This window comes from Ceratotherium simum, chromosome 7, assembly GCF_057802395.1.
Source record: "Ceratotherium simum simum isolate JZ-2026a chromosome 7, ASM5780239v1, whole genome shotgun sequence".
Classification (NCBI taxonomy): domain Eukaryota; kingdom Metazoa; phylum Chordata; class Mammalia; order Perissodactyla; family Rhinocerotidae; genus Ceratotherium; species Ceratotherium simum.
The window spans coordinates 20,642,774-20,669,284 of NC_141906.1; the positions used below are offsets into that span (position 1 = coordinate 20,642,774).

At 41.6% G+C, this 26,511-nt stretch overlaps 1 protein-coding gene across 3 annotated transcripts in view; it reads left to right on the plus strand.

Annotated features, from left to right (window-relative positions):
- The first annotated feature begins 283 nt into the window (after positions 1-283).
- The window catches only part of DENND2B (DENN domain containing 2B), a 152,245-nt gene continuing 126,017 nt past the window's right edge, over positions 284-26,511 (plus strand). For 2 of the 3 annotated variants that reach the window (XM_014782781.2, XM_087433253.1), the window contains exon 1: positions 285-422. The gene's annotated coding sequence lies outside the window, so the exon portion shown is untranslated. Of the gene's footprint in view, positions 423-26,511 lie in introns of all 3 variants that reach the window. The other variant, XM_087433250.1, reaches the window with a different exon arrangement.

Consider the following 26,511-nt stretch of genomic DNA (forward strand, 5'->3'; position numbering starts at 1 on the left):
TTGTGCTTTGCTCCAGACCCAGACAATTCTTGGTCGGACGGTGCCGAGGTGAGGGCCGTCCAGTTTGAGGGGCAACTCCTCATCCTGCCCCCAACCCCCATCTTCCCAGCCCCAGTCCCCGCCCCCCTTTGCGCACTCTCAACGCGGTTTTCTTGTTCCCTCCAGTGCCTCGGAGCACACCCATCGCCCGGCTCCAGCAGCCCACCCTTTCAGTCTCGGGTGGAGGCACACCTCCTCCACGCCCCCCTCCACTCAGATCCGTGCTCCCTCCCTTCTCTCTCCCTCCAGCCCGGCCGCAGCCCCGGGCGCGGATGCCTGCCCGACAACCGCCCTCTCTCCCGGAGCGGCTCCTCCTCCGGGCTGCGAGGCTGCAGGCAAGCCCCCATCTGTGCGAGCGCCCAGCCTGGCTGGGGAGCGCAGAGGTAAGTGCCTCCGGCCACCGCCCTGGCTTTCCCTGCCCGTCTTCCCGCCGGAAGGTCGCCTTTTGCCCCAGTGCCCTTGCTCCGGGCCGGTGGCGGGCAGGAGGGGCGCTGGTCCCCCCCCCCCCCCGCCGCTTTCACCACTCGTAGCCCCGGGCGGTGTTCCAGTTCTGTGAGTATTTGCGTCCGGGCGCCCAGACTCTTGGGGGCCTCTGAAGGCGCAGAGGAGCAGGGCGGAGGGGTAGCTCTACCGCGCTGGTGGGGACTGCCCTCCGGGCGGTTGTGGCAGGCTCTGCTTTCCTGCCCCGGCTGGGGCCGCGCAGTTGGGGGCGGGGAACGTGGAGCCGAGGGTCTGGGGAAGTGCAGAGCGGTGGTGTGCGGAGAGGAGACTGCAGTCCCTGCGGCCCTGGGAGTGGGCAGTGCAAGCCGCCTTCTCCCCTGGACGTGCCCAAGGTGCTCTGCAGGCTGTCGACCTCTTACCTGGAGGTGCGGTCGCTTGTATGTAGGCTCCTTCGAGAACACACACACACACACACACACACACACACGCACGGAACTCAAACAAAGGAAAATCAACTTTGCACTCTATCACTTCAACAAATTAAACTGTTTATTGGTTAATGATTGCCTTTCCTTTTTTGCCTTTTTTCCTGAAGTGCACTAATTATTAAAGATATATTTTTTAAGTGACCCGGGACTGAAGGAACACACTTTAGTCAACGTTTATGCTGCCTTATCAAAGAATTTAGTAATTTAGTAGAGTTCAAGAGACTGAACATTTTAAAGTGTTTCTAAAGAGAGATTATTGCATTTTCCTGGGATCTTTATATGAATGTGGTTTATAATTACTTGAATGTGAATAAAACAACTTCACTGAGAGAATTTGCCTTAATGCTGCCTTAGTCCTGCTCTTGCTTTTATCCCCATGCAGGTGTTTCTGCTGTTTGGACAGCAGGGTCTTGGGAATGGTGACGAGGTCCTTATCCCATCTCCAGCACTGTGTTGAGCCAGTTGAACCAGTCTAGGATCTCTTATATGCACACACTTCAACTGGCCATCCTAGGATAGGGCCACAAGGTTAAAACTCAAGTGACTGCAGGATTGCTTTTTTTCTGCAAGTAATATTTTCAGAAGGTGAATCCCTTCATTGATGAGATTTTTCAGAAATAGGGGTTTCCTAAGTATCAGAGATAGGCTAGGTTCCAGAAAGCTAATCAGAGGTAGAGGCCAAATTGCTGATTGTCTGTCTCCCATGCTGAATTAAGGACAGCACAAAGCAAGAGCTCACGAACAGCTTGTTGAATGCATGAGGGAAGTGAAGGCTTCCTGGGCTCTGCTGACTTGGCAGACGGTTCCCCTGTGACTGCAGACATTTAGGCTTCCTTTTCATTTACAGTAAATATTACCCTTGGAAAAACTCCCCAAGATATGGTGGAGATTTGTTCAAGTGTACATGGGAAGTGGTATTATCCCCTAATTGGGCCAGAAGGGGTGTTGGTAGACAACTCTAAGGCAACTCTATCTCCAAAGTATTTTTTATTGAACACAGATTGTGATTGGCTTCACAATTAGTAAAAACTTTGCTCATAGGTTTGTGGATTCATTGGGGAAAGATGAGTGACACATAAGAAAAGAATAAAAATTTCAGATTGATTGGTTTAGAATATAAGAATTATAGAAGCTCAGAGGAGAAAATGGTTATGAACCAGGGAGACTTCATAGAAGGAAAGGGATTTCAGTTAGGCCTTGAAGCAAAGTGTGGTTCTGAATGGGGAGAGTTTTAAAGAGTGAGAGAGTAGACCATTTGGATTGGAGCTAAGGAGAAAAGTAATACTGAGCATCTACTCTGTGCCACATGCCATGCTGTCTCTCTTCCTCTAGTGTTGTGAAGCAGGTATTGTTATGCTTGTTTTAAAGAGAGGGAATTCTTGTTTTAAAGAGAGAAGATCAGAAAGATAAGTAACCTGCTCAAGATCATACAAGCAGTAAGTGGTGGAGCTGGAATTCCAGCTCCCCATCTCCTGATTCTAAAACTCATGCTTCCACAGCTGCCTTCCGCAGTGGAAGCTTGAATTCTGGCTCAGGAGCTGGAACTTATCCTAGATACCTTGTCTAGCTTTTAAAGATTTTTGAGAGAAGGAGCGATTGGCAAAGCAATGTTTTTAGAAGATTAACATGACATCTGTGTACAGGAATGTGACACACGCTCATCACAGGTAATGTGCGAGATGTAGTTCTTAATGAGGAGGTTAAAAAAAGTGAATATAGCCAAGATGTCTGGGTGTTTAAATTCCTGCCCCATTGACCATACCGTTCAATAGCTTGGTTCACTGGGTGAGAACTAGTTGCACTGACCACAGGGTTATTGGGGGTCAGAAAAGAGCTGGATCTGACCAGGCGAACATTGAAATGGAATGTGTATGTGGAGCAGCACGGCTAGTGGTTTGTCCTCTATGGTCCCCACATGTTTCGTAATGCTTTGGTGAAAGTTTTCTTTCATGACTACCCTGGGACATAGATCAATGTTGTAATTTGTTTAAGAGTCTTTATTAAGTGGCAAAGTTGAGCTCCAAACCAGGGCCTTGCCCTAAAGATCTCGTTTAAGTTGACGTGCCATTTTCCTCTCACGTTCCCTTGTTTGTTAAAAATGCTCAACTTTAAAACTTGGTACTGGCAAGGTAAAAATGAATTGAGATTACCTTTCTTAATCATAAGACCAATTAAGAGAAAATGTACATTTATTTCACTTTCTGTTATGGAGGGAGCAGTAGGATGCCTTTGGAGAGTTACTGTGTGGGAATTTAGAAGGGATGTGAAAGCAGGGATTTGGAGATGTAGAAAGCTCTTCTCACCCTTCCACATTTCTTACCAGTTAATTGTGTTGTTCATATATACAGCTAGGGAGCTTACAGGGCCATTGAATACCCAAGTTTATAGCCAGACCCTTTGATTCTCTGCAGATAATGGGCTCACGAAGACCAGCAGTGGAGCCATTTTACTAGAATTGTCTCCCACTTTGAATGCAGTCTAGATTTCTTGCTCTTCCTTGTGCAGCCTCTAGGCCTTTTCCTCTGAACTTGTCAGCGCTCTGAAGACTTGGTACCTTTTTTTTTTTTTTTGTGAGGAAGACTGGCCCTGAGCTAACCTCTGTCAATCTTCCTCTTTTTGCTGAGGAAGATTAGCCATGAGCTAACATCTGTGCCCATACTCCTCTATTTTGTTTATGGGATGCTGCCACAGCGGGGCTTGATGAGTGGTACATTGGTCTGTGCCTGGGATCCAAACCTGAGAACCCCCCCCCCCCGCCCCGCCCCGAAGCGGAGTGCGTGGACTTAACCACTACAGCCTGGCCGAAAGACTTGGTTCTTAGGCCAAGGACTTGGTTCCCAGGTAGCAGGAGGTTGTGCAAAAAAGGGCAGCTGACAGGTAGAAAAATCAAGTTTGTCAACTAGAGAAGTTTTGTTTTATTTTAATTAATATTAAAGTCAGCTGTGGTTTTTTTGTAAAATAAAATAATGCAAAACCAAAATACGATCTCAGTTCTCCATACCCATTTTTACCTTTAAGAGGCTCTGACTGGAGCACTTGCCCTACTGAATGGGGCTTTGATATGTGAAATTCTCAGGACCTTGTGGCGCAAGGGTAGCGTGGCTGACTCCACATATGTGAAATTCTCCCAGCACCTCTGTGTCAGGACATGACTCAGTTTGGGTTTTGGACCTCTGAGGAATGTGACCTCTCAGTGTAGGGGATTTAGAGTCCAAAGATATAGGTTAAAGTTCCAGCTTTGCCATTTTTTTAGAAGTGTCTGGAGTTTGGTGTTGGAGGGATCTCTTAGCTCAGTTTTTCTAGTTCTTCTATATCAGGGTAACCCCTTAGGACCAGCGGAGTTCATATCCTGATTAGTCCCTTGATTCCTTCTCCCATTTTGTATCTTCTGTCACCTGAAGGCCGTTTTGTTTTATCTGTAGCCTGTGGTTATAGATCAGAAAGAAAAACCATCTAGGCTTTCCTCCAGAGAATGACAAATCTTACTGTTAGTTGACTGGTGATCTTTTGGTGTGAGTTTCTGTGAGAATGCTCTTGAGGTTAGTTTTGAGAGTTGGGGTCTCAAAAAGAGACTTTGGCAATGCTCTTATTTAAATGTCAGAGATGTTTGGTTGCATATTTGGCTCATTGCTTACTTGCACAGTTGTTAATGGTTTCATATTTGGTTAGCATTTGTCATTATTGTAATTTATTGAAGGAGTGATTTAGATTTTCTAAGATAGCTAAAAGCTTGGAAAAATAGGACTGAAATATCCTTTTGGTACTCAGATGTAATCTAGTATAGTAGAACCACTTGACTATTTTAACCCACTCTACCTCCACATATCCTTAAATCTTTCTCAAGAGATCTGCTCGCTCTCAAGAGATTTCACAGCCTCTCTAGGAAATATTTTCTGAGCTTTCCAGGCTGATGATCACAGATTATCTCCTTGTAGTTAGCCTAAGTTTTATTTTAGTGTTTCTTACGTTTACTGTTTTCCCATTCCTCTTCAACGCACGGATGTTCACAGAGTAAACAAATTGTCTTTCCTTGACCCCAGTGGCAGCTACCAAATGTATAGTGTCCCTTCTGTACCCATCTTTTACTTTCCTTTTTCTGGTTAAACAGCTGAGCTTTCTCTATTTTTCTTTATAAGTCTCGCTTTTTAGACCTATGATTATCCTTGTTGCTTTGTGTTTTGTTTTTTGCAGGAAGTCAATATCAGATATGTTGGCAATTAGAGATTTCAGATTGAAGGGAGCCTTTTGGAAATAAAATGTGCTTTTTTTCCCCCTATCAGCATGAGTAATTGTGGAACATATGTAAACTCTGGAGTATGATCTTTTAAAAAAATTATCATCAAAAGAATTTTGCTCAAGTCCTTTAAGGGCTTAAAAAGAATCCAGCCTTTGCAAGATTGCACTGAAAGTAACAGACTAGCCCAATTAAGGCCTTTTTAAAAGTGTGGGAATCATTTGTTTAAACCAGAATTTAGGATCCCCAAGCAAATATGATAGAAATAATCTGCTTAGCCGTTTGTTAATAGCATGAGAAATAAAACCCTTTTATGGTCCACTTGTGATGAAGGGCCATAGTGATTAGAATATGCTGGGAACTCTGATTGTCAGTGTTCTGGAAACGACTTTGAGTGGACACGTGTCAGTGTTGGTGGCTTTCTTTCTTTGATGTGAAGTTGGGATCTTGGATGTTAATCTAGCTAAGGACAAGGTTGAATCCAGATATTTGTGGATTTTTTCCCTCCTTCTCCCTATTCCTATTCCCAAAGTCTAACTGGAGTGGGGTTGCAAGTGCCTCTAATCCAGGAGTCAGTGTCTTGGGAGGTTTTATAGACGCTGGTCTCCAAGGAAGCGCTCTGTATTACTGTCATTCATACACTCTTTCCTGTGTTCAACATTTGTTGAATTTCCACTATGGAAAAAGCACTGGGCTAGTGCTTTCAAGCATCTGTTTGTTCTCTCATTATTTTTCTTCAGTGAACATGCTTAATATTAGGTGTTTGATGAATCAATGAGTGGGTAAAGTTAAGAAATTAGATGGGAAGGTATTTCTGGATATTGGTGTTGGATACCTCCTGATTCAACTACTGCTATTGGGAAGTGACTGTTTATACATCACTCTGGCCTCTGCTCTAGGTGCTGAGATGAGCCCTGATAAGGAGGCTCAACATGTGGGGACATATTTCTAGTGAGTGAACAGGGCCCAGTTGGTTATTTTTTTTAATTTTTAATTTTTTTTTGGTGAAGAATATTCACCTTGAGCTAACATCGGTGCCAGTCTTCCTCTATTTTGTGTATGGGTTGCCGCCTCAGCATGGCTGACGCGTGGTGTAGGTTCACACCCAGGATCTGAACCCGAGAGCCTGGGCCGCCGAAGTGGAGCATGCCGACCTTAACCACTACGCCTTGGGGTTGGCCCCTAGTTGGTTATTTTTGCTATTAGTTGCTTTAGATTCCATTTACTGTTGCCGGGAACTCCACTTAGCATAATATCCCCTGCATTTGAAAGTGCCCAGTGGTTAGTAATAAGGACTGCCTGGAGAGGTTTTTCCTGAAAGTCTGGTCTTGCCACTTGAGTCAGGGATGGATTCTAGGTGTTTAGACGCAAAGGGCTTCTACACAAACCACAGTGATGCTAACACTGGGACCCAAGGGGAATGGAAGTTCTGTCGAAATTTTCTACTGGTATGGGAGGAGAATCAAAGCTTTTTCTTCTCAGTGGACACTAGAATCTGTACCCAGACCTACAGATGAAGAAAACCCAGCTTACAAATGAGTATTTAGTGCTCTGTAGGGTTAGGGAGAGCATGGAAAAATGAGATTTAAGGTCCAAGTATTCATTTGAGTTCTTAATGTCCAATTAATCAGAGATATCAGTTGTGAGGGTTTTGTTTTGCTATTTTTTTCCATGTCTGTGTTTTGAAAGGTCACTGCCTTGAATCAGAATAGTATTTAGGGCCAAAGTGTTTATACAGAAAGTGATAGCAGAGTCATGGGAGATGGGCAGAGGCCACTTTGTATCTTATTTCAGATGGACCATTTTTAAAACCCCCATAAGTAGGTCAGAATTAGTTAGAAATAGCTTTACCGAAAGGTATTGGTAAAATAACATTTAGCAGCCTTTGTCTATTCCAGGTTTAGATATGAGCAAGAAAGCCAATTTGGGAGCAGTATCATGTGCCCAGCTCTGTCCACATTTAAGTCGCCTACATAATTCCCATGTATTTGTCACCATCAGTGGTCCCTGGAGGGCCAGGGGTAGATCTCAGGATATGAGGCTCAGACTTGGTTGAAGCCACATCAAGAGCTGGTCCTGATAGGTCAGCATTATTTTCTGTGGTTTATCGCCAGGGCTGGGGTGTGGAGAGATGGTGGGTGGGACAGGGAAGAAAAACAGAAGGGCATATAGTTCTGTGGAAATTGAGTAAAGATTTAGAAACAGAACTCTTTTTTTCCCTCTCACTGACTTGGACCTTTGTTGTGTTGGAAACTCGTACCACTGGAGGTGATTTTGTAAATACTCATAGTAACTAGCTGAAGGCACTGTGACTCCTGTACATTGGTGGGAAGAACACTCCTAGATGATTTTCTGGATATGTATTTGGGTTATGCCCATTTTCTTTCCCTCTTTTCCTCCTAAGTTTTGATGTTCTTGTTTTTTAAGGAATATTCTGGCTTCAATGTCTAGGTTTTTTAGGGCTATGGGGACTAGGGGTGGGGGGACTGAGTGTGACATGTGGCCAGATTTGAGAAGCTTCTATACCTAGACAAATCTCCAGGAAAGAAGAGACAGAAAAGTTTATACACAAAGTGTAAGGGTTGAGAAGTCAGAAGGGAAAATGGCATGGCAGGTGGTGTGACTGCTTTGGCCATTGTGACTATCTCTGCCAAGATGGTCTTGATGGTTGGATGATGGAGTGGGGCTGAGGATATCTTATAGTCCACATCATTCCTTGAAGAAGTGAAGTTTAAGAGAAACATAGTGCATTACGTTGATTTTTTTTTTTTTTTTTAATTTACGTGACATATCCACAAGTGAGTGTTTGCAAACACCCCAATGTGTGTCTAACTCTGTGCCAAGCCTGGTGGTGGATATACAGGACAAGTATGTGGAAAAAACCCCTGAACTTAGAACTTATAATTGTTGCCTAAAGAACTATATAAAGTATTAAGTTTTCAAGCTTTAAATTGTAAGTTACATACAGGGGATTTGGGGCCCCAGACAAAGCTTAGGACATGCAGGCTTATGGCAAAATCTTGGGTTGAATGGAGGCCTTTGGAGATGTTGGAGTGCTGTAGGGCTCAGGCTTCGGCCTCCTTTTCTCTATCTGCACTTTTCCTAGGTAATCCCGTGGCTTTAACCTACTAGCATTCATCGAGTGTTTACTCTGTGCCAGCCTCTGTTCTAAGGGCTTTACATGCACTAGTTTAATCTTCCAGACAACTTTATGATGTAGGTACTATTATTCTCACTTAAAGATGTGGAAACTGAGGTACAGAGAAATGAACTTTCTTGAGATCACAGTTTATAAGCTGAATAGTTAGGATGTGAACCTAGACAGTTGGAGATTGGATGCCAAGCCTTTAACTGGGTCTGTAAAGCCTCCTAACTGGTCCCGACTCCTCCACTCCTGTCGCTTTACAGTCTCTTCTCCATGTAGCAACCAAAGTATTATGTTCGTCCCCTACTTTAGCCCACATTTGGAATCCCACCCATCACACTTAGAAATAGAATCCTAAGTTACTACCAAGTCCTTAAGTGCTCTGACCCCCAGGCCTCCCACCTGCTCTCCACCTTCCTCCCCATCTCTTTTGTCTCAGATGTTCTTGAATATTGCTAGTTTGTACCCTCTCTTCATGCAGGTGGTGGTTCAGATGCACCTCCTCAGGGAGGCTTTCCATGACCATCCTGTGTAAACTGTTCTTGGTCAGTCTTTAATCCTTGCTTTGTTTTTCTTTTTAAAATTATATTACATATTTGTGTGTTTTTCCTGTCTGCTTCCACAAATAAATTAACTCCATGAGGTTAGGGAGTTGGTCCATCTGTTTACTGGTATCTTTATTTTTTAGAACAGTACAGGGAAAATTTTCTTTAAATATTTGTTAAATGAAAAGTGGTGTCATTTGCATTTGATGTTTGTGTTTAACATGACTTCAGTTAGATAAAAATAGTGGAGAGGAAAGGGATATAGAGGTGATATGTACAGATTGGGGTCTTACTTGGCTTTATATTTATTACCAAGTCTTTGCCATAATATCTGGCCAAGAAAATGCTCAGAAAATCTTAGTTGAATGAACGCAGTGTGTGATTTGTTTTGGATTCCAGACGTAGGAGTTCAGAAAAGGGAGAGAATAGTGTAGACTGGAGTGCTAAGAGAAAATTCCTGGAGGACTTGTAGACTTCGAAGGAGAATTGGATTTGGTTGGGCATATAGGAATCATAGTGTAACTTTTTTTTAAGCTGGAAGGACTGTTAAAATGATCTAGTTCAATCTTTCTGTTTATGGATGGGGAAACTGAGCCCAGAGAGGCAAAGGACTTGTCTGAAGGCACCCAGCTAGTTTATGTCAGAACCGTGTCTGGAATCCAGGTATTTTGTTTCCTAGGTCAGTTCTCTTTCCTCCATACAGAAGCAAGGAGGACACTTGAAGGGGTGGGAAGTGACCAGGAATAGCATAAGCAAAGGCCCAGAGGCAGAAAAGATGTTGGCTTGTGTGGGATGGAAATTAGGCCGTCCTAATTGAATCAGTAGGTTTAGAAAGAGATCCATTGGAGTTATAGTAGGCTGTATAAAGTGAAGACCAGATCCTGGAGATCTTGAATGTTATCTTGAAAACTTTAAATTTGGAATGACAGGGAGGCATGTGAAAACCCTTTAAATATTCTTCTGTCATTTCTCTCCAGTGAAGGTGATATATCATTGGTAGTATGGAAAATGGGTTGGAATTGAAGAAGAAACTGGAGCCTTGGAGGAGTTAGGAGGCCCTTGTAACAATCCAGGTATTAGTGTAGTTAGGGGCCTAGTAGCATTTCAGTTTGTTTTTGGAAATTTCTGATGGTTTTTGAAGATGACATATAATTCTCTGGTAAGATGTGTGTACCCAGATTTCTAAGAGAGTTACTTTCCCAGATTTCTAAGGAGAGTAACTCTCCTTACTCCAGGAGTAAGAAGCCTGGAGAACTGGTATTTTACCTTAATTCTGTATATGGTTGTAAATGACATTTTAGTATGTAAGTGATAATTCCTCTTAAGAAACCCGGGCCATGTTAGGAAAGTAGGGCTAGAAGATAACACTGTACTAGTGTGAGAATTGTGATGGAGGGGCTGGGTAGAGGCAGAAGGGGCAGAGGAATAGTGAATGGGAGCAGCTTCCAAAAGAGGGCGTGGACTTCTCTGTCAGAGGAGCTACATTGTGGCTGGGGAGTCAGGCATCCGGGGACCCCAACCTTGCACTGTTTTTTTAGGGAACAAGAGCCCAATGGAAGTAATACCTGCCTCCTGGGTCCACAGATACTTAGGAGGATCCCATTCACGTAGTCCACATAAGTTTTCCACCAGAGCTGATGAGAATAGGTTGATGCAGCCCTTACTAGACCAGTGAATTGGCACAGGGTATGATACTTTAAAAGTTTTTTCTGTCTTCAGGAGTCTTTTTCCATCTCTAAGGAAAAACTTTAAAAGTCAGCATAAAAGTGGGCCGGCCCCGTGGCTTAGTGGTTAAGTGCGCGCACTCCGCTGCTGGCGGCCCTGGTTCGGGTCCCGGGCGCGCATCAACACACCGCTTCTCCGGCCATGCTGAGGCTGTGTCCTACATACAGCAACTAGAAGGATGTGCAACTGTGACATACAAATATCTACTGGGGCTTTGGGGGAAAAAAATAAATAAATAAAAATCTTAAAAAAAAAAAAAGTCAGCATAAAAGTGAGAACACAGACCTTTAAATAATATCCCACACTGGATCTGAGAGTTTGGGTTGCAGAAAAAATCCTGGAGCATTCAACGTTCAACAAATACTTATTGAGCAGGATCTGTTGAATGTGAGATGCTGTGCTGAGTATTGGAGCTTTAATCTTTTGATCGTATTGCATCAAATGTTATTAATAGAATATTAACATTTGGTTCTATTTCACATTAAGACCTTTTAGCCCCCAAGGTTGTATAGCTCTGTCCATAAACCCTCAGCGAGTTCAGACTGTTCACTTCTGCTGACATTCATTTGTTGAATGTTTACTGTGTAACAGGCAGTATACTGAATGCTGAGGCAGTTTTGAAGCTGAATAAGAATTGGAGAGGGTCCTCAACTGGTTGGCTGGAATTTACCAGGTAGATCTGACAGCTTTCCAGTTTGCTGGCATTCCTAGCCAAGAGGAGAGTGTTGTCAGCAGTAGTGTATCCCCCTTTACTTGTTCTGCTCACACTGGGCCTTCCCCTCTCCCTCTTACCGCTGTCCCCAAACCCCTTCTTTACATTTAAGAGAAATGAAAATTAACTCCTTTGCATTAAGTTTGGAAGTTCCATTAAGGGAGCACTTCCCTGATGAAACCTTTAAGTTTGAAATCTTTCCAGGAGAATCCTGCCTATGTAATCCCAAAGAAGAGCCTTCTCCATGGGATCTTTCCTCCTTCCTCTGAAAGTTGCTTTGCCTACAGTGCTGATACCAGGCATGCAGTGTTTGGTGTTTCTCAGGCTCTTCACTTCTGCTGCTTTGTTGGCTCTCTGGGGATGCTGGGAGGGACATGGTGTCTTGTTTTCTAGAATGAATGACACAAATGAGAGGGAGGCAATCATGCAAAATTTTCCCATTATTTGGAAAGGCAGCTGCTCAGAACAAACGAAAGGGAAAAGAAGATAGGTGTAGAAGAAGAGTCTTGTATTGAGCCTTTGGATTGCCAGCTGGATTGAGGTTGTTTCTCCCTCCTTTGCTTGGTGTCTGGAGCAAGCTCCTTTCTTCATGTCTGTGGGCTCCTTTAATAGAAAACTACAAAATGTAAAATTATCTTTATCTTCAACATCAACTTTAAATTGGTTCTTTTAAAAATATAATATGTGCATTGTAGTACAATATAAAAGAATTAAAAGCTTCACTTTCCCAATAGCCAGAGATCACCACTGTTAATATCTTGGTGCACCCTCTTTGAGATCTGTCTCTAGATGTATATATGTACATATTTTTTTTTTTAATAATTTTATTTATTTATTTTGCCCCCAAAGCCCCAGTAGATAGTTGTATGTCATAGCTGCACATCCTTCTAGCTGCTGTATGTGGGACGCGGCCTCAGCGTGGCCAGAGAAGCGGTGCGTGGGTGCGCACCCAGGATCCGAACCCGGGCCGCCAGTGGCGGAGCGCGTGCACTTAACCGCTAAGCCACGGGGCCGGCCCAATATATGTACATATTTGTGTTCTGTTTTTTACCAAAGCAAGATTGTACTATACATACTGTTTTTCATTCTATCTTATTTTTCAATTATCTCCACTTTTCCAGTGCAGTAAATTTTTATTTTAACTAATACTTGGACCATATTTCAGATTTCCCAATTGACCCCCAAGTGTCCTTATCATTGTTTTTTCCATACCAGCATCAAACCTGTAACCACACACTCTATCTGGTTGTTCTGTCCCTTAAACTTCTTTTAATCTAACCCAGTCCCTTTTGTACGATACTGTCTTGTTGAATTATCCTTAATAGTTTCCTTCAATTGAGTGCTGGCTCTGTGACCTGTGTATTGCTAAGGGGTTTATAAATGTCATCTCATTTAACCCTTGCAACCACACTGAGAAGCATGCTTTATTATTGTTTATTTTTGTATGCTCTCTTCCTGTGGGATCTCAGTTATCCTCAGGGCTTCAAACTATTTCCTTTATGTCAGAGATACATCACTTGTATCTCAGGGGTTACCTTAAGAGCATGAACTCTTGAGCTAGATGGCCTGGGTTCAAATCATTTTTTTTTTTTTTTACCACTAATTATATGTCATCCTAGACAAGTCACTTAACCTGTCTATGCCTCAGTTTCCTCATCTGTAAAATGGGGTAATAACAGTGGCTACTTCATAAGGTTTTTGCGAGGTTAAATGAATTAATATATGTAAAGTACTTAGAAGACGACCTGGCATATAGTTAGTGTGTGTCATTATTGCTCTTGGACAGCTGGATGGTCCACAGGCACCTCAAGCTTTCCGTGTTCAACACTTATCTGTAAAGCGACTCTGTCTTCTCCTGTAGTCACCAGCTCCTTTGTTGATATCAGAGTTATTTCTGATTTCTCCTTCTCTCTCAGTCGTCACACCCCTAAAGTCTTGTCAGTTCCAGGTCCCAAAAGTCCTCTTTACTGTCTTGCTGCCTCCAACCCAGTTAAAGCCTTCACCATCTTTTTCCTAGAGTGCAGGCGGAATGCCTGCCCCTGGATGTTCTGCAGTCTCCCAGGCTGCTCCCAAAAGTGAGCTTTCTAAAATACAGTTTAATTATTATACTTCCTTGCTAAAAACTCTTTTCTTTTTATAAGGAATAACAGCAAAGTGCACAAATAGGAAGCATATAGCTTAATGGATTTGTGCGTTTGTATTCGCTCATGTTACTACCACTCAGATCAAGATAGAGAACATTTCCAGCACCCCAGAAGGTTGCCTTATGTCTCTTCCCCGACAGCCTCCGCATTCCTAGCCCTAAGCGCTCTTCTATTGCCATTGGTTTTGCCTTTTCTTGATCTTCATATAAATAAATCACAAAAGCTCTTATTGACTCTTTGACAGGATAATTCCAAACTCATTTAACATGACATACAAAAATCTTTGTCATCTGGCTTTTACTTCAAGTCCTTCACACATAGCCTGCCCTTCCTGCCATGCTCAAATTGCACGTAGTTTACCAACACAATAGGCTCTTTTTCCCTTTCATTTTTTTGCACTTGATATTCTCTTGCTTGGCCTTCTGACTTCATTCCCTGGCAAATTCATCCTTCAAAACTCAACTCCAGGCAGAATCAAGCCCTTCTCTGCACTCTGGAGGCATGATTATTATAGGCAGATACTTATTCACATGTCTTTCTCTTTGAAGAGCCCATGGATAGGGCATTTCCCCCTAATTAGTTGAATTTTACACAAGTAATTCATATTTTATCTAGAAAAATAAAAAAATAGAGACCAAAAAAATCACCCACAATTCCACGACACAGAGATGACCATTGTTTGCATACGCACCAAAATACATACCAACACTGTAAAACAAACAGAAATTCATAAAATACTAGATCTTTATCTACTTTATTATTTACATTTAGTTTTTTTTTTTTTTTAAAGATTTTATTTATTTATTTATTTTCCCCCAAAGCCCCAGTAGATAGTTGTATGTCATAGCTGCACATCCTTCCAGTTGAGGTATGTGGGACATGGCATCAGCATGGCCAGAGAAGCGGTGCGTCGGTGCGCGCCCAGGATCCGAACCCGGGCTGCCAGCAGCGGAGCGCGCGCACTTAACCGCTAAGCCACGGGGCCAGCCCTTACATTTAGTTTTTTCCCCTACTTTTTGCTGCTATAAAAAGGCTGTGATGAGTATCCTTATGCCTATATTTTAGTCATGAGTATCCTTATGCCTATAAAAATATATGCCTGATTATTTTTGAAGGATACATTAGTAGAAGTAAAATGGATAGATGAAAGAGATGAACATTTTCAAGGGTTTTTGATGCACTCAGCCAAATCCTCCTCCAGAAAGTCTTTAACCTGTGTACACTTCTGCTAGGGTGAATGAAAGTACCTATTTTTAGCCTTCCTTGCCAAACTAAAAAGAATGAAAATAATATTTGCAAATCTGATAAGGTAAAAACGGTATTGCATTGCTGTTTTAATTTGCGTTTCTTTGATTGCTATGAGGTTGAATATTTTCTCATATGTTTAATGCCATTTAATTTATATTTTGTGATTTATATGTTTGTGTATTTTTATATTTTATTTTTACTGATTTTACCAACTCTTTTAATATTAAGAATATTTACTCATATATACTACATATATTTCCTTCAGTTTGTCATTTATCTTTTAATTTTGTTCTCTGCACATAAACATTTTTAATAATTTAGCGTAGTGAAATTTATTAGTCTTTTAAAAAAAATTTTTACCTGTGGTGTCATTCTTAGATCTTCCCTCAGCAAGAATATATAATGGACATTATATGTCCATTGTATATTTGTCTCCCTCTTTTATGATACCATTTTTTGCATTTAAATCTTTACTAAATCTGGAATTTATTCTGTTATAAAATAATAATAGCTAATATTTTTGAGTGCATTTTTATATGCCAGGCACTAATACCAAGCACATACTTATATGTACTGACTCATTTAATACTTGCAACAAACCTGTGATGTAGCCACTGTTGTTTTCCCTGTTAGTATCGCTGTAAATTGATTTGCTGAAAGTTGCCCAGCTAGTAAGAGGCAAAGATAGGATTCAAGTTCAGGTAACTGAGCCTCAGAACCCATGCTCTTAATTATTCTGCTAACTTTATTTTTTCCAAAGAATTGTCCTAATGTCATTTGTTAAAGAATCCATTCTTTCCCCACTGTTTAAAAAATACTATATATATTTTTTTTTTGTGAGGAAGATTGTCCCTGAGTTAACATCTGTGCCAATCTTCCTTTCCTTTTGTATGGGACGCCGTCCCAGAGTGGCTTGCTGAGCGGTGCCCGGGATCCGAACCTGCAAACCCCGGGCCACTGAAGTGGAGTGTGGGAACTTAACCACTATGTCACTGGGTGGCCCCTCAAAAATACTAATTTTAATCATACTAAATTCATATATATACTTCAGTATGTTTCTAGACTTTTGTTCCATTGAGCTATCCGTCTGTTCTCATGATAACACCGCACTGTTTTAACTTGCATAGCTTAAAGACTGTTCTCACCTTTGCATCCCCAGTGCCTAGCAGTGACTGTTGCCTTGCAGGTGTTTAATGAATATTTGCAGAATGATGTAACCCTTGGAGGTTCATGGATGGAATTCAGAGGGACTACAACTTGGATAGGAAAAAACTACATCATCAGTTTCTCTGACCCCTGACTGAAATTTAGTATTTCTTTCAATTAGGAATAAAGGCAATAAAGCACAGTAGTAATAGCACTACCTATGGCTTTGTCACTCACAGAAATCATGGATGTTTGCTGGGGTGAACCCTAGGTTAAGAACCCTTGCTTTACTGTGTTTCTTTCTTGAGGCAATTTTATCTTTGTGTCTAATACCTAGGCAATGCCTCATATTTAGTAGATGCCCAACAAATATGTTAATTTAAAAAACTTCTAATTTTCAAACATGCACAAAAGTCGAGAGAACCGTATAATGAACTTCCATATATTCTTCATCCAGCTTCAAATATTATCAACATTTTGCCAATTTTGTTTTATCTATCTCCTCATTTCTAGATATTGTCTTATTTTACCCAGTAATAGATCAGAAAGCAGATCTAACTGATAAGGACTTAAAAAATATATAAGCACTCTCTTATTATATTTAACAAAATTAACAATAATTCCTTAATATCATCTATTACCCAGGGCATCCTCAGATGTCCTTAATCTTCTCAAAGATGTCTTTTACTTAAATTGGATGTTTGAGTTGGGATCCCCACAATGCCCACACTGTGCATTTGGTTGATGTGCCCCTTCTGTAAATGTTAATGACATTGTATAAATTGCTTGTTAATTTATCTTCATGTTCTGCTACTCCTCCTCCCCTCCTCCTCTGTTGCTTCTTACTTTTGTTATGTTTCACTAATAATTTACTTTTGTTATATTTTTACTAATAATTTATTCTTGACAATTGCTCTTTCCCTATTTAACATTTGTTGGTTTTGGTTATTTCATCTTATTTTTAAACTTAAAACATTTAAGTCTCATTTAATGAAAGTTGTTCTTTCAGCCACATTTTGGACAGAGGTATGTGATGAGTAAATTTCTTAAGAACAGAGCTCTAACAGACATTTCTTTTTCGTTTTCTCGAGGAGTCTTCTCACCTTGTTAAATAATTTTAGGTAAAAATACTTTCTCTGAGAGTTTTGTATACATATCTGGGCCTTAATTGTTTCATCTACAAAATTGAAAGAAATTCAAATTTGGGTCTTCTCTACATGCAGGGTTTTTTCTTTTCTTTATACTTAAAAAATATGAGGATGTCACAGTGTTAGTCCCTGGTTGTTGATTTTGTTCAGGATTCTGTAAATCTTTTGTATTCAGACCAAACTCTTCTATCATTTATATTAAACTTTTAATTATAGATTTGAGGCCATTTGTTCAAAGACTGCTAGTATTTGCAGAGTGGTTTTCTGAGCTACATTCCTTCTCGTGATAGTCATCTTGTGCATTCTTTGAATGTCTCTATTTCTTTCATTAAGAAAAAGTTTCTGTATATTATATCTTTTTCTGATTAGCTTTGTCTGTAGCATCACTTCCATTTTTATTACATATATCTATTCATTGATTTAGTATGGACCTTATGTTTTTACTATTTTGCAGCCTGTAGTTGTATAGTCATTATGATAGTCTGTTGCATCTCCTTGAGAATCAATATCAGCCATTCTGTAAATTTGATTGATTGATTAATTGATTATTTACTGTGAGGAAGGCATTCCATTACAGAGATTAGCTTTGTTCTTCTTTTCTATTGTAAGTTTTTTTTTCTTTGCTTATATCTTTTTCCTGTTTATTCATTCTTCTAAGTTTATTTGTTGATCCTCCTTTCAATGGTTTCAGACTATTTTGTTTGTGCTGTGTTTACTGAGATTTGTGAGAAGTCCTTTTCAATACACTGAGATCCCATTTCAGGCTCATTATAAAGGGTTAAGGAATTGAGGCATTTTTTATCTTGTGATGGTGAGTTTAATTAATGATAGCCTAATTACGCCCCCCTCCCATTTTGGAAAATGACTTTGTGTAAGAGAAGTGAAGTTCCGAATTCCCATTTCATCTTTGTTAAGATTAACTTGAAGGAAGAGCCCTCCCACTGAGAGAAAGCTTTCTACTAGGACGCAGTCTGTCCTTGAGAGACACCATTTAGTCATGTTTCTGGAGAGCTGGCTGATTGGTGTGCTACAGCCTCCGGGTCTGTGAATACAGTTGCACTCAAGGTGTCCCCTGTCTCAATCACTCTTCTCCCACTTTACAAAAAGAAGGCATAACCATTACTTATCCTGAATCTTACTCTTTGTGTACCTGATGTGTGGAGACTTCTGGGTTAGCAAGCAAAGGAACAATTAGGAATATTTTTAAGAAAGTGAATGACTCTTGGGGCCGGCCCTGTGGCATAGTGGTTAAGTTCACGTGCTCTGCTTCAGTGGCCTGAGTTCACAGGTTCACACCCCAGGCATGGGGCTACACCACTCGTCAGCCATGCTGTGGCAGCGACCCACATACAAAATAGAGGAATATTGGCACAGATGTTAGCTCAGGGCTAATCATCCTCAAGCAAAAAAAGAGGAAGATTGGCAACAGATGTTAGCTCAGGGCAAATCTTCCTCAGCAAAAAAAAGAAAAAGAAAGAAAGAAAGAAAAAGGAAAGTGAATGACTCTGAGTAACAGATCGTTTTCCTTATCAGATGGTTTCCAGTTTTTGCTTTCAACAAAATTGAAAGAGTTGTCAGCTGGTAGATAATTAAAAATAATTTTTGATGATAGATGACTGTGTAATTTTGACATATAACTCAGAAAGCATGCAAAGATTGACTGATATTGCTGTAACAAAGTTTCTTTCATTCCTTTCTAGTTATTTATGTGAACAAAGTTTCTTGGTGCTTGCAACTATAAAAATGGAAAATTAATGCATTTATAATAAAATTTTACTTTTATATTTAATAATACAGATTTGTAATATAATTATGTTTTGATCAATTGCATATTAAGAATAAAGATAATGAAAGCCCAACCCAAAAGAAAAAAATTTTTTTAATGTTTAGAGCTTATATGTCATAGGAGAATTAAAAAATTTACGTATAGGGCCGGCCCCGCGGCTTAGTGGTTAAGTGCGCGCGCTCCGTTACTGGCGGCCTGGGTTCGGATCCCGGGCGCGCACCGACGCACCGCTTCTCCGACCATGCTGAGGCCGCATCCCACATACAGCAACTAGAAGGATGTGCAGCTATGACATACAACTATCTACTGGGGCTTTGGGGGGAAAAAAAAATAAAATTATAAAAAAAAAAATAATGGATACTAGAGAATTCGTTTAAAAAAATTTATGTATATCTATTTATGTATAATAGTTATATTGCAGAGAAGTATCATAGGTTGATCAGTAAAAACTTTTCAAGCATAAATATTAGGATAAAATTCTGAGGAGGAAGTAAGAAGGAAAGGAGAGAAAGGAATGGTATAAAATTTCATGTTTTTTTAAATGGGTGATGATTGATTTTAAATCATTATGATATTTAGATTTCATTGGATTGATTTGGATTCATTTAAGAGAGTAACTTAGTAGTTTTATTTTAAAAAGTCAATATTTATAAAATGCCAATATTTATAATATGCCAGAAAGTATATCTTTACTACTATTTATGATGCAGAAATATAAATGTTAACTTAAATATATGGGAAGAGTACTTGTTTTGTAAAATTCATTTAGGGCATATATGATAAACAGGCATTGACGATAGAGTATGATACAGGTGCTTGACCAGAGGAAAGGGAAGAGTAATAAGGAAAAGATGCGAAGGAAGCCCCAGGATCAGAGAAAGCAACCAGAGGAGGTGCTGTGGGAGCTGAATCTTGAGGGACTGTGGGAGTTGGCTAGCAAAATAGAGGTGGAAAGGCATTCCAGGAAGAGGGAACAGTATATGCAAAAGGCCTACAGGTATAAAAGAACATGGAAACTTTGGGCGAGATGGCAGGAGTGGCATGAGCAGGATGCTGTTCACAGCCAGCCTGACAGTGCACTTTGATGGCTCAGAAAAGAGAGGCGATGGGGATGGAGGTCTGTGGGAGGAGCTCTTGCCAAGGGCCTGGATGAGATAGTGAGACGGAAGCCGGGCCATTAATGGTGCTTCCGTCCCAGTGACTATTTTCCATATTAGTAATCTTATGGACAGTCTTACAAATATAGAGGTTCTTATTTACATTCTGCTAGGGGAGAAAAATGAGGCCCAGCCAGGGTCTATTCCTCGTATAGGTTTTATACCTTAGTAGCAGTGGGCAGACTGAGATTAGTGCTGGAGTCCAAGGGTTCTTTCCACACATTGGCCACATGCTTGGTTGAGGCCCTCAGCCTGTCATTAAAAAGGGTGACTACAATTATGGAACCAAAATTTGAGATCCTTGGACCAATAAAGGATTTTTTTCCTGATGTGTGAATTTGTTTATGTGAAAAATTTTTATAAAATTCTGAAAATTAAATCAAACTTAACATATACATGTACTGAATCACCCTTATAAAGAATTCAACTATATAAAATTTCTGTGATCCCAGAGAAGGTAGCACGTAAGGTCACACTTCTGGTGGCCCGTCTGGTACTGGGAATTCTTTTGCTTTCATGATGGAGAGGCTTCCATTAATAGGGATGAAAATAGGGGTGCTGTAAAGACCATGTGTAGTCCTAAAAAAATTGGTTACACTTTTTTTGCCTGTTTGGAACATTTATTCAGCAAACTGATAGAGACCTGATTGAGTGTTTGCGTAGAACAGATTGAACGAACTCCAAAAGGAAGCCATCAAAGGGTTGATTCGATACCACACAGAAACACGAGGCGGTGAGATGAGCTGTTTTTCCATATTTTAATATTTTCCAAGATGACACTGAAAGCCTTGCCCTTAGGGAACCCTGAGCCACCTAATAATTCATTCTTCTAGGCTCTTGAGAGGGAGAAAAGGGAGAGTTATACCATTAAATAGAAGCCCTGGGCCTTTCCTAGGAGAGCCTGGAAAGGAATTGAGGACAGCCGTGGGAAGGTAACCAGCAAGGCAAGGTAAGGAAAGCCACACGATTCTGATTTCTTGTGGGAAAATGTTGTATTTGGTTTCAGTATTTCTAGGTTTTTGTTTTCAAAAGTCTCTGAAAAGCCTACCTCTTGGGGGCAGTAGGAGAGAATGCTGTCAAGGAAGCGCTGAGTCAGTGCAGAAGACCTACTCTGTGCCGTTCACTGCTTGATACTTTCATAAATCTCACTAATTGTCTCAAAGAGGAGGAAATCACAACATGGAGAAATCAAGTAACTTGCCCAAGAGCCAGAATTTGAACCCAGGTTCATTTGATTCCAGAGCCCATTCCACTACATTGTGAGGCTTCCTCGTTCTGAAATCATGGAAAATGAGCGCTATTCTGGATTGAATTAGGGAACTCATGGTATCCAGCTAACTGTCCTGAAAAACTCTGAGTTTGCTTTATTCGGAGGCATTTGGGGAGAGGAGTAATGCTGGCTAGAAGAGAGGAATTGAGGGGGAAGATACTAGGAGTTCTTCAGACTGTTTCTTTTCCACGGAAAGGGATTTTGTGCTGTGGCGGCTAGGCTTTGGTGGTTTGGAGGAAGTGGCTCCGGAGTTCATTTGCCATGAGTTATCCCTGTGAAGGAAAATGGGAGAAGACCAGCACACTGTAGGGATATGAGATTTCACAAAACACAGTTATTGTTTGTTTGTTTATTTGTTTTTTGAGACCAATGTAAGATTCCCAGATTTTAAAATTTTTCCCAGAGAAAGTGACTAAAAATAAACAAACAAAAACCCCAAACCTCATATCATATAAGAAAGGACATTTGAGGGCCGGCCCGTGGCTTAGCAGCTGAGTGTGCGTGCTCCGCTGCTGTCGGCGCGGGTTCAGATCCTGGGCGCGCACCATCGCACCGCTTCTCCGGCTGTGCTGAGGCCACGTCCCACATACAGCAACTAGAAGGATGTGCATCTGTGACATACAACTATCTACTGCAGCTTTGGGGGAAAAAATAAATAAATAAAATTGAAAAAAAAAAAGAAAGGACATTTGAAAACCAGAATAATAAATAAATTAAAAACAAATAAATAACATAGGATAATAGGCCAGCCTTTTCCAAGAAAGCCCCGTATACTCATCTTTTTCAAAATTAGGTTAGATTTAAAATATTTTGAATCAAGAAAAATTTTACAACATAAAATTTATTGATGTGTTTGTCAATTTGGGAATTTTTATTTGATAGCACAACATTAGGAGAAGCTTGACATCCAGCTTATTTCATACTGTTTTTTTTTAAATTTCAGTTACTGTTCACATGCATTTCAACAGGTATGTTGATGAAAACGGTATCAACAATCAGTGTACTCAATACGGAATATTCTGGTAAATGGAGAGAAAGGGAGTCAGAACAGTTCTTAGGCTCAGTTCTGTGGCCAGGCCAGGAAGAAAGCAGAAGTAGCAGCTGTGGTGTCTGACCCGTGAAGGCTCCAGGAAGAGTGCTGCAGGGACCTGTCTGCCACTGAGTCATAGGCGGGGTGGGGCGAGGGCTGCGCAGGACCCTTACTGCCCAGCATGAAACAGGTAGGAATTGATTTGAGAAGGATGCTGTGGATGGTAAAAAAAACTTTTACCATGGCCTGGACCAGTATTTAAGAGAACCACTCCTCTAAAGGAATTATCCTGTTTGGTTCTCCAAGATAATCTAAGGGCAGAGGCATAGACAAAGGCCCATTGTTTTCTCCAGGGCAGCTGTTTATTGCATTGGTGCTAAAGAGGGATGTGGGAAGCTCGCAAGACTGTGGCCTAGGTGCTGAGATTTGGGGGTGGTCCTGCTGCTCTGCCTGGTTATTTTCTTCTGAGTCTCTCTTGTGGGAACTCTGGGCAAACTGCATTTTCCTCCAAGCAGTAAAGTCTTGGCTTCACCTTCCACTTGGTCTCCGTGCCTTGTAGTTTTTGTGAATGCTCTGAGTGCCTGGGAACAGAAAAAAAGCCTAAAAGCAGCTTGGGAATTCCCCAGCTCTCCTAGCCTGCTTCTCTTGTCCAAGGGAACACCTGCCTTCTACATGTCCAGGGCTGTGCTGGGGAAGTGTGTGTTTTGGCCTCTCTGGAGCAGGGCACATTAGCTTCCGGGGCCTGTTTACATTAGTTTGGTCCTTTCTGCCTTTGATTACAAATGAGGCCTTGGCTGGGGGGTTTCCCTGCTTCCATGGTGGTCATTCCTTCCTTTTGTCTGCTTTCTCAATTTTTCTACCTGAGGAAGAGCTGCCCGCCCTGCCTGCCTTTTAAATACTTTCCTTGGCTTAACTTCTTGTCTCATAGACGTTGCCTAGTGAGTGGATCAGTTCATAATTAGGAAGCAATTCATCTATCTCCTAAAATTCTCGTTTGCTGCGTTCTGTGACTTTTAGACCTTTTCTCATTTGCCAGTCATTGCCTTAGTTGTCATTGCTCTCCCCTAAGAAAGGGAATGGTCTTCCAAGCCCAGAGGCTAGACTGCCTGTTGGTGCTTGTTGAGCTAAAATGTTGATGCAGGATTTCCCAGTTCTTTGGAATGTGTGTCTTGGCTGCTCAAGTAGAACATAAACCCTCTGAGGTTAAGAGCTCCGAGTTCTTTCTTTCCCTTTCCTCCAGGCTGTAGCATGGCAGGGGAGACAAGGGGCGGACCCTGTGGGGAGGGTGACCGCCGGTAGCCGAATTTGCTGGTGATGTTACCTCACCCTTGCTCTGGTGTCAGCCTGCCTCCCTCAAGTGCAGGCACCTCCGCAGCCTCTCTGAGGCTGACTTCACTGTGTGCTGTCTAAGACTAGGGCTTACAGTAGGTACGGGAGGAAGCCCTTTCACCCCGAGGGGCAGTGGTAGAAGGCCTGCCTCAGACCTCTTTGTTCTCTTGTTCATTTGAACAGTCCTGATCTCAGAGCCTCTGATGCAGTTGAGGGATCCTATCTGCCCTTTGAAGCCTTTTCTTTCTTAAAGGTCCCTGGAAAGCTCAAGTTAATTTTACTGGGTGGTAATAACTTTTCCACTCTCTTCACAGCTTTCACACTGTTTGGGGAGTTGCTCTCTTGGATACTTTAGGTAGGGTTTTTTCCTTAAACCAGTGGACCTAGTTCTGTATAGTGACTTCTTCAGTCCCCCAGCCTTCCTCTAGCTGCTTGATCTTGCTGCTTTTCCTCCTCTTGGAAGACCCTTATTAGAGTCCCTTGGGTTCCCTTCCAGTCCCACTAATTGTGCTAGTGGTAGGGCTTCTCTTCCTCTAGCCTATCTACCCTTCGAGTTCCAGGCGTTCCCACCCCACACCCATAGATTCCTGTTTACATTACTTGGTATTGTGATACGTTTTCTTCCAGCATCTGTTTGGTCAACTCTTAGATGACAGTCTATTCACATTCATATTGAAATCTAGAATCCTATTTTTAAATCTCAATAATTTAAAAAAATAATCTGATTCCTCTGTCCCCCGCTTGTCCTCAGTTAAGGATTGCATTTTTCCTCTTTGTGCCCATCTGCTGGCCTTTGCAGTGGTCCTCTCTTCAGTTTCCCCGTTTGCTGTGCCTACGTCACTGCCACAGTCTTCCCCTCCAGCGTAGATCACAGAGGAAATATTTAGTTAGTCTCTGCCAAACATTCTGGCTGTGTTGTTTTGCTTAAGAAGACATGCAGATAAACTGTTTTGATTCTTGGTCTTGATGCTCAAGGGCAGATGTTTCTCCTATAACGGAGGTATTGTGGTCAGTTGGAAAGAGTGCTGGACCAGAGTTCGGAGAGTTGGATTCTAATCCTTGCTGTGCTCCTAATTTGTGGTGTGATCTTGCGCAAGGCACATTTCTATGTCTCAATTTCCTTTTGTCAAAAGGGACCTTATGATAAAGAAGACAGGAATCTATGGATGTGAGATGGGAACCCAGAGAGTAGGCCCGGCGTGGTGGTGGGGGGGGGGGTCAAGGAGAGAGTAGATGATAGGCTAGAGGCAGAGAGGTATTACCATGAGTATCATTAGTGGAATCAGAAACTCAAATCCAATTACAGATACAATTAATATATATGGTCACTTTGAGAAAGTATAAAATGTGATAACAAAATTGTGAAAATTCTCTGACAGGGATGACTTGAGGACATAACTGCCTGGTCTACACCTGTTTGCTGTCACCCTTGGGATGTGGGAGGCTTGGCCTTCTGTGAGTTCAGTTCCAGGATTCTTCTTCCCACTTTCCACCTCCTTCATAAACCCAGGAATATTTGAAACTCAGCCCAGATCTTCACCTGGCTTTGATTTCCCCATCCTGTGGAGTTTGGTCCTTGGAAGTTGTAGTTTCCAGAAACCTTAAATGTTTGCTAACATGTCTAACTTATGCATTTGTTGATCACTCCTTCTGTGTGTGGCTGTTTTCCAATTCTTATGGCCTGAAGGTGGTATGATTTGGTTCCAGCAAAGAAGGGGGGAATTTTGGGGGGATTCTATCACCAGGAACTAGGAAATAAAAGTAGACAAAAGAAGTAAGAAATGCCCCCTTGGTGTTCATGAGAGGCAGGTCTTGGAAGAAGAAACAAAGTGGTTTAATGTTTGCCTATGTAAACCACAGCTTTCCTCCCCCACATACACATACACAGATAGGCAGAGCTAAATTTTTTCCTTATTCCTGTCCTCTTCTGAAGTGATTCTGGGATTTAATCAGATCTTGCCTAGTTTATACTTTTTCTTTTCAGTTAAAGATCTGCATTGGTTTCCTCCAGTGCAGAATGAATTAGACAAAGACAATCTCCAAAGTCTTTTGCTGCCCTGTTATCCTTTGTCAGGCATAACTAGCAGAAACTTTCCTAAGTGAGTGCAGAGGGACACCTCTCTTTGTGGGATTAGTGATAAGGACCTGCACTCACTACTGCTGTGCCGAATGCTGGGAGGCTCTCAGGCTGCTGAAACTTGCTAGAGAAAGTCATGGAACTGGGTAGAATAGTTCTGGGGAGAAGAGTTACATAATTGACTCTATATACTTTTCAACTGAACTTTCTTTGCTACTCTGCAATACTTTTATATTTCTCTAAGTCTCTGTGACATACACCACAGTGCTCATCCCATATTTTTTTGTACTCCATAAGCCAAGACTCCATCATGACCATACATCACCAATGAGGGTGCTTTCTACTCTGCTGAGACTGGTGGAGCTAGGTGACATAGAACTCTGGGATATTCCTCTTCTTCAGATAGCTAGGTACTCCAGTTCATCCAGCTCCAAGAGAACAGGCAGTAAGCATTTCCTGGGGGCTCTATTGACATGTTCGTTGTGAATGCCAACGTTATCTGGGTGAAATAATGGTTTGACTTGGGGCTTGATATGAGTTGTGAGCCCATGTCTGGCTATTTGGTTCTTTCACCCATTCCGCTTGGTCTTGAACCAAGTTGTCCTAGGCAGATGGCCCACTTGGTAGCTGTGACGTATTGCCTAATGTGTCTTTCCTGCCACGCCGTTTCTGGGTGCTCATGAACCCTCTGACTTCTGTGTCTCTCACCAATCATAGCTCATACAGTTCTCCTGCAGGTGGGTGGTTTTCAGATCCTGCTCACGTCCTCTTTAACCTTCTTCTTCCATTTGCTCCCTCTCCTACCTATTTTCCTTAGTTAGCTCAGGAAATACCTTCCTTGTTCCCT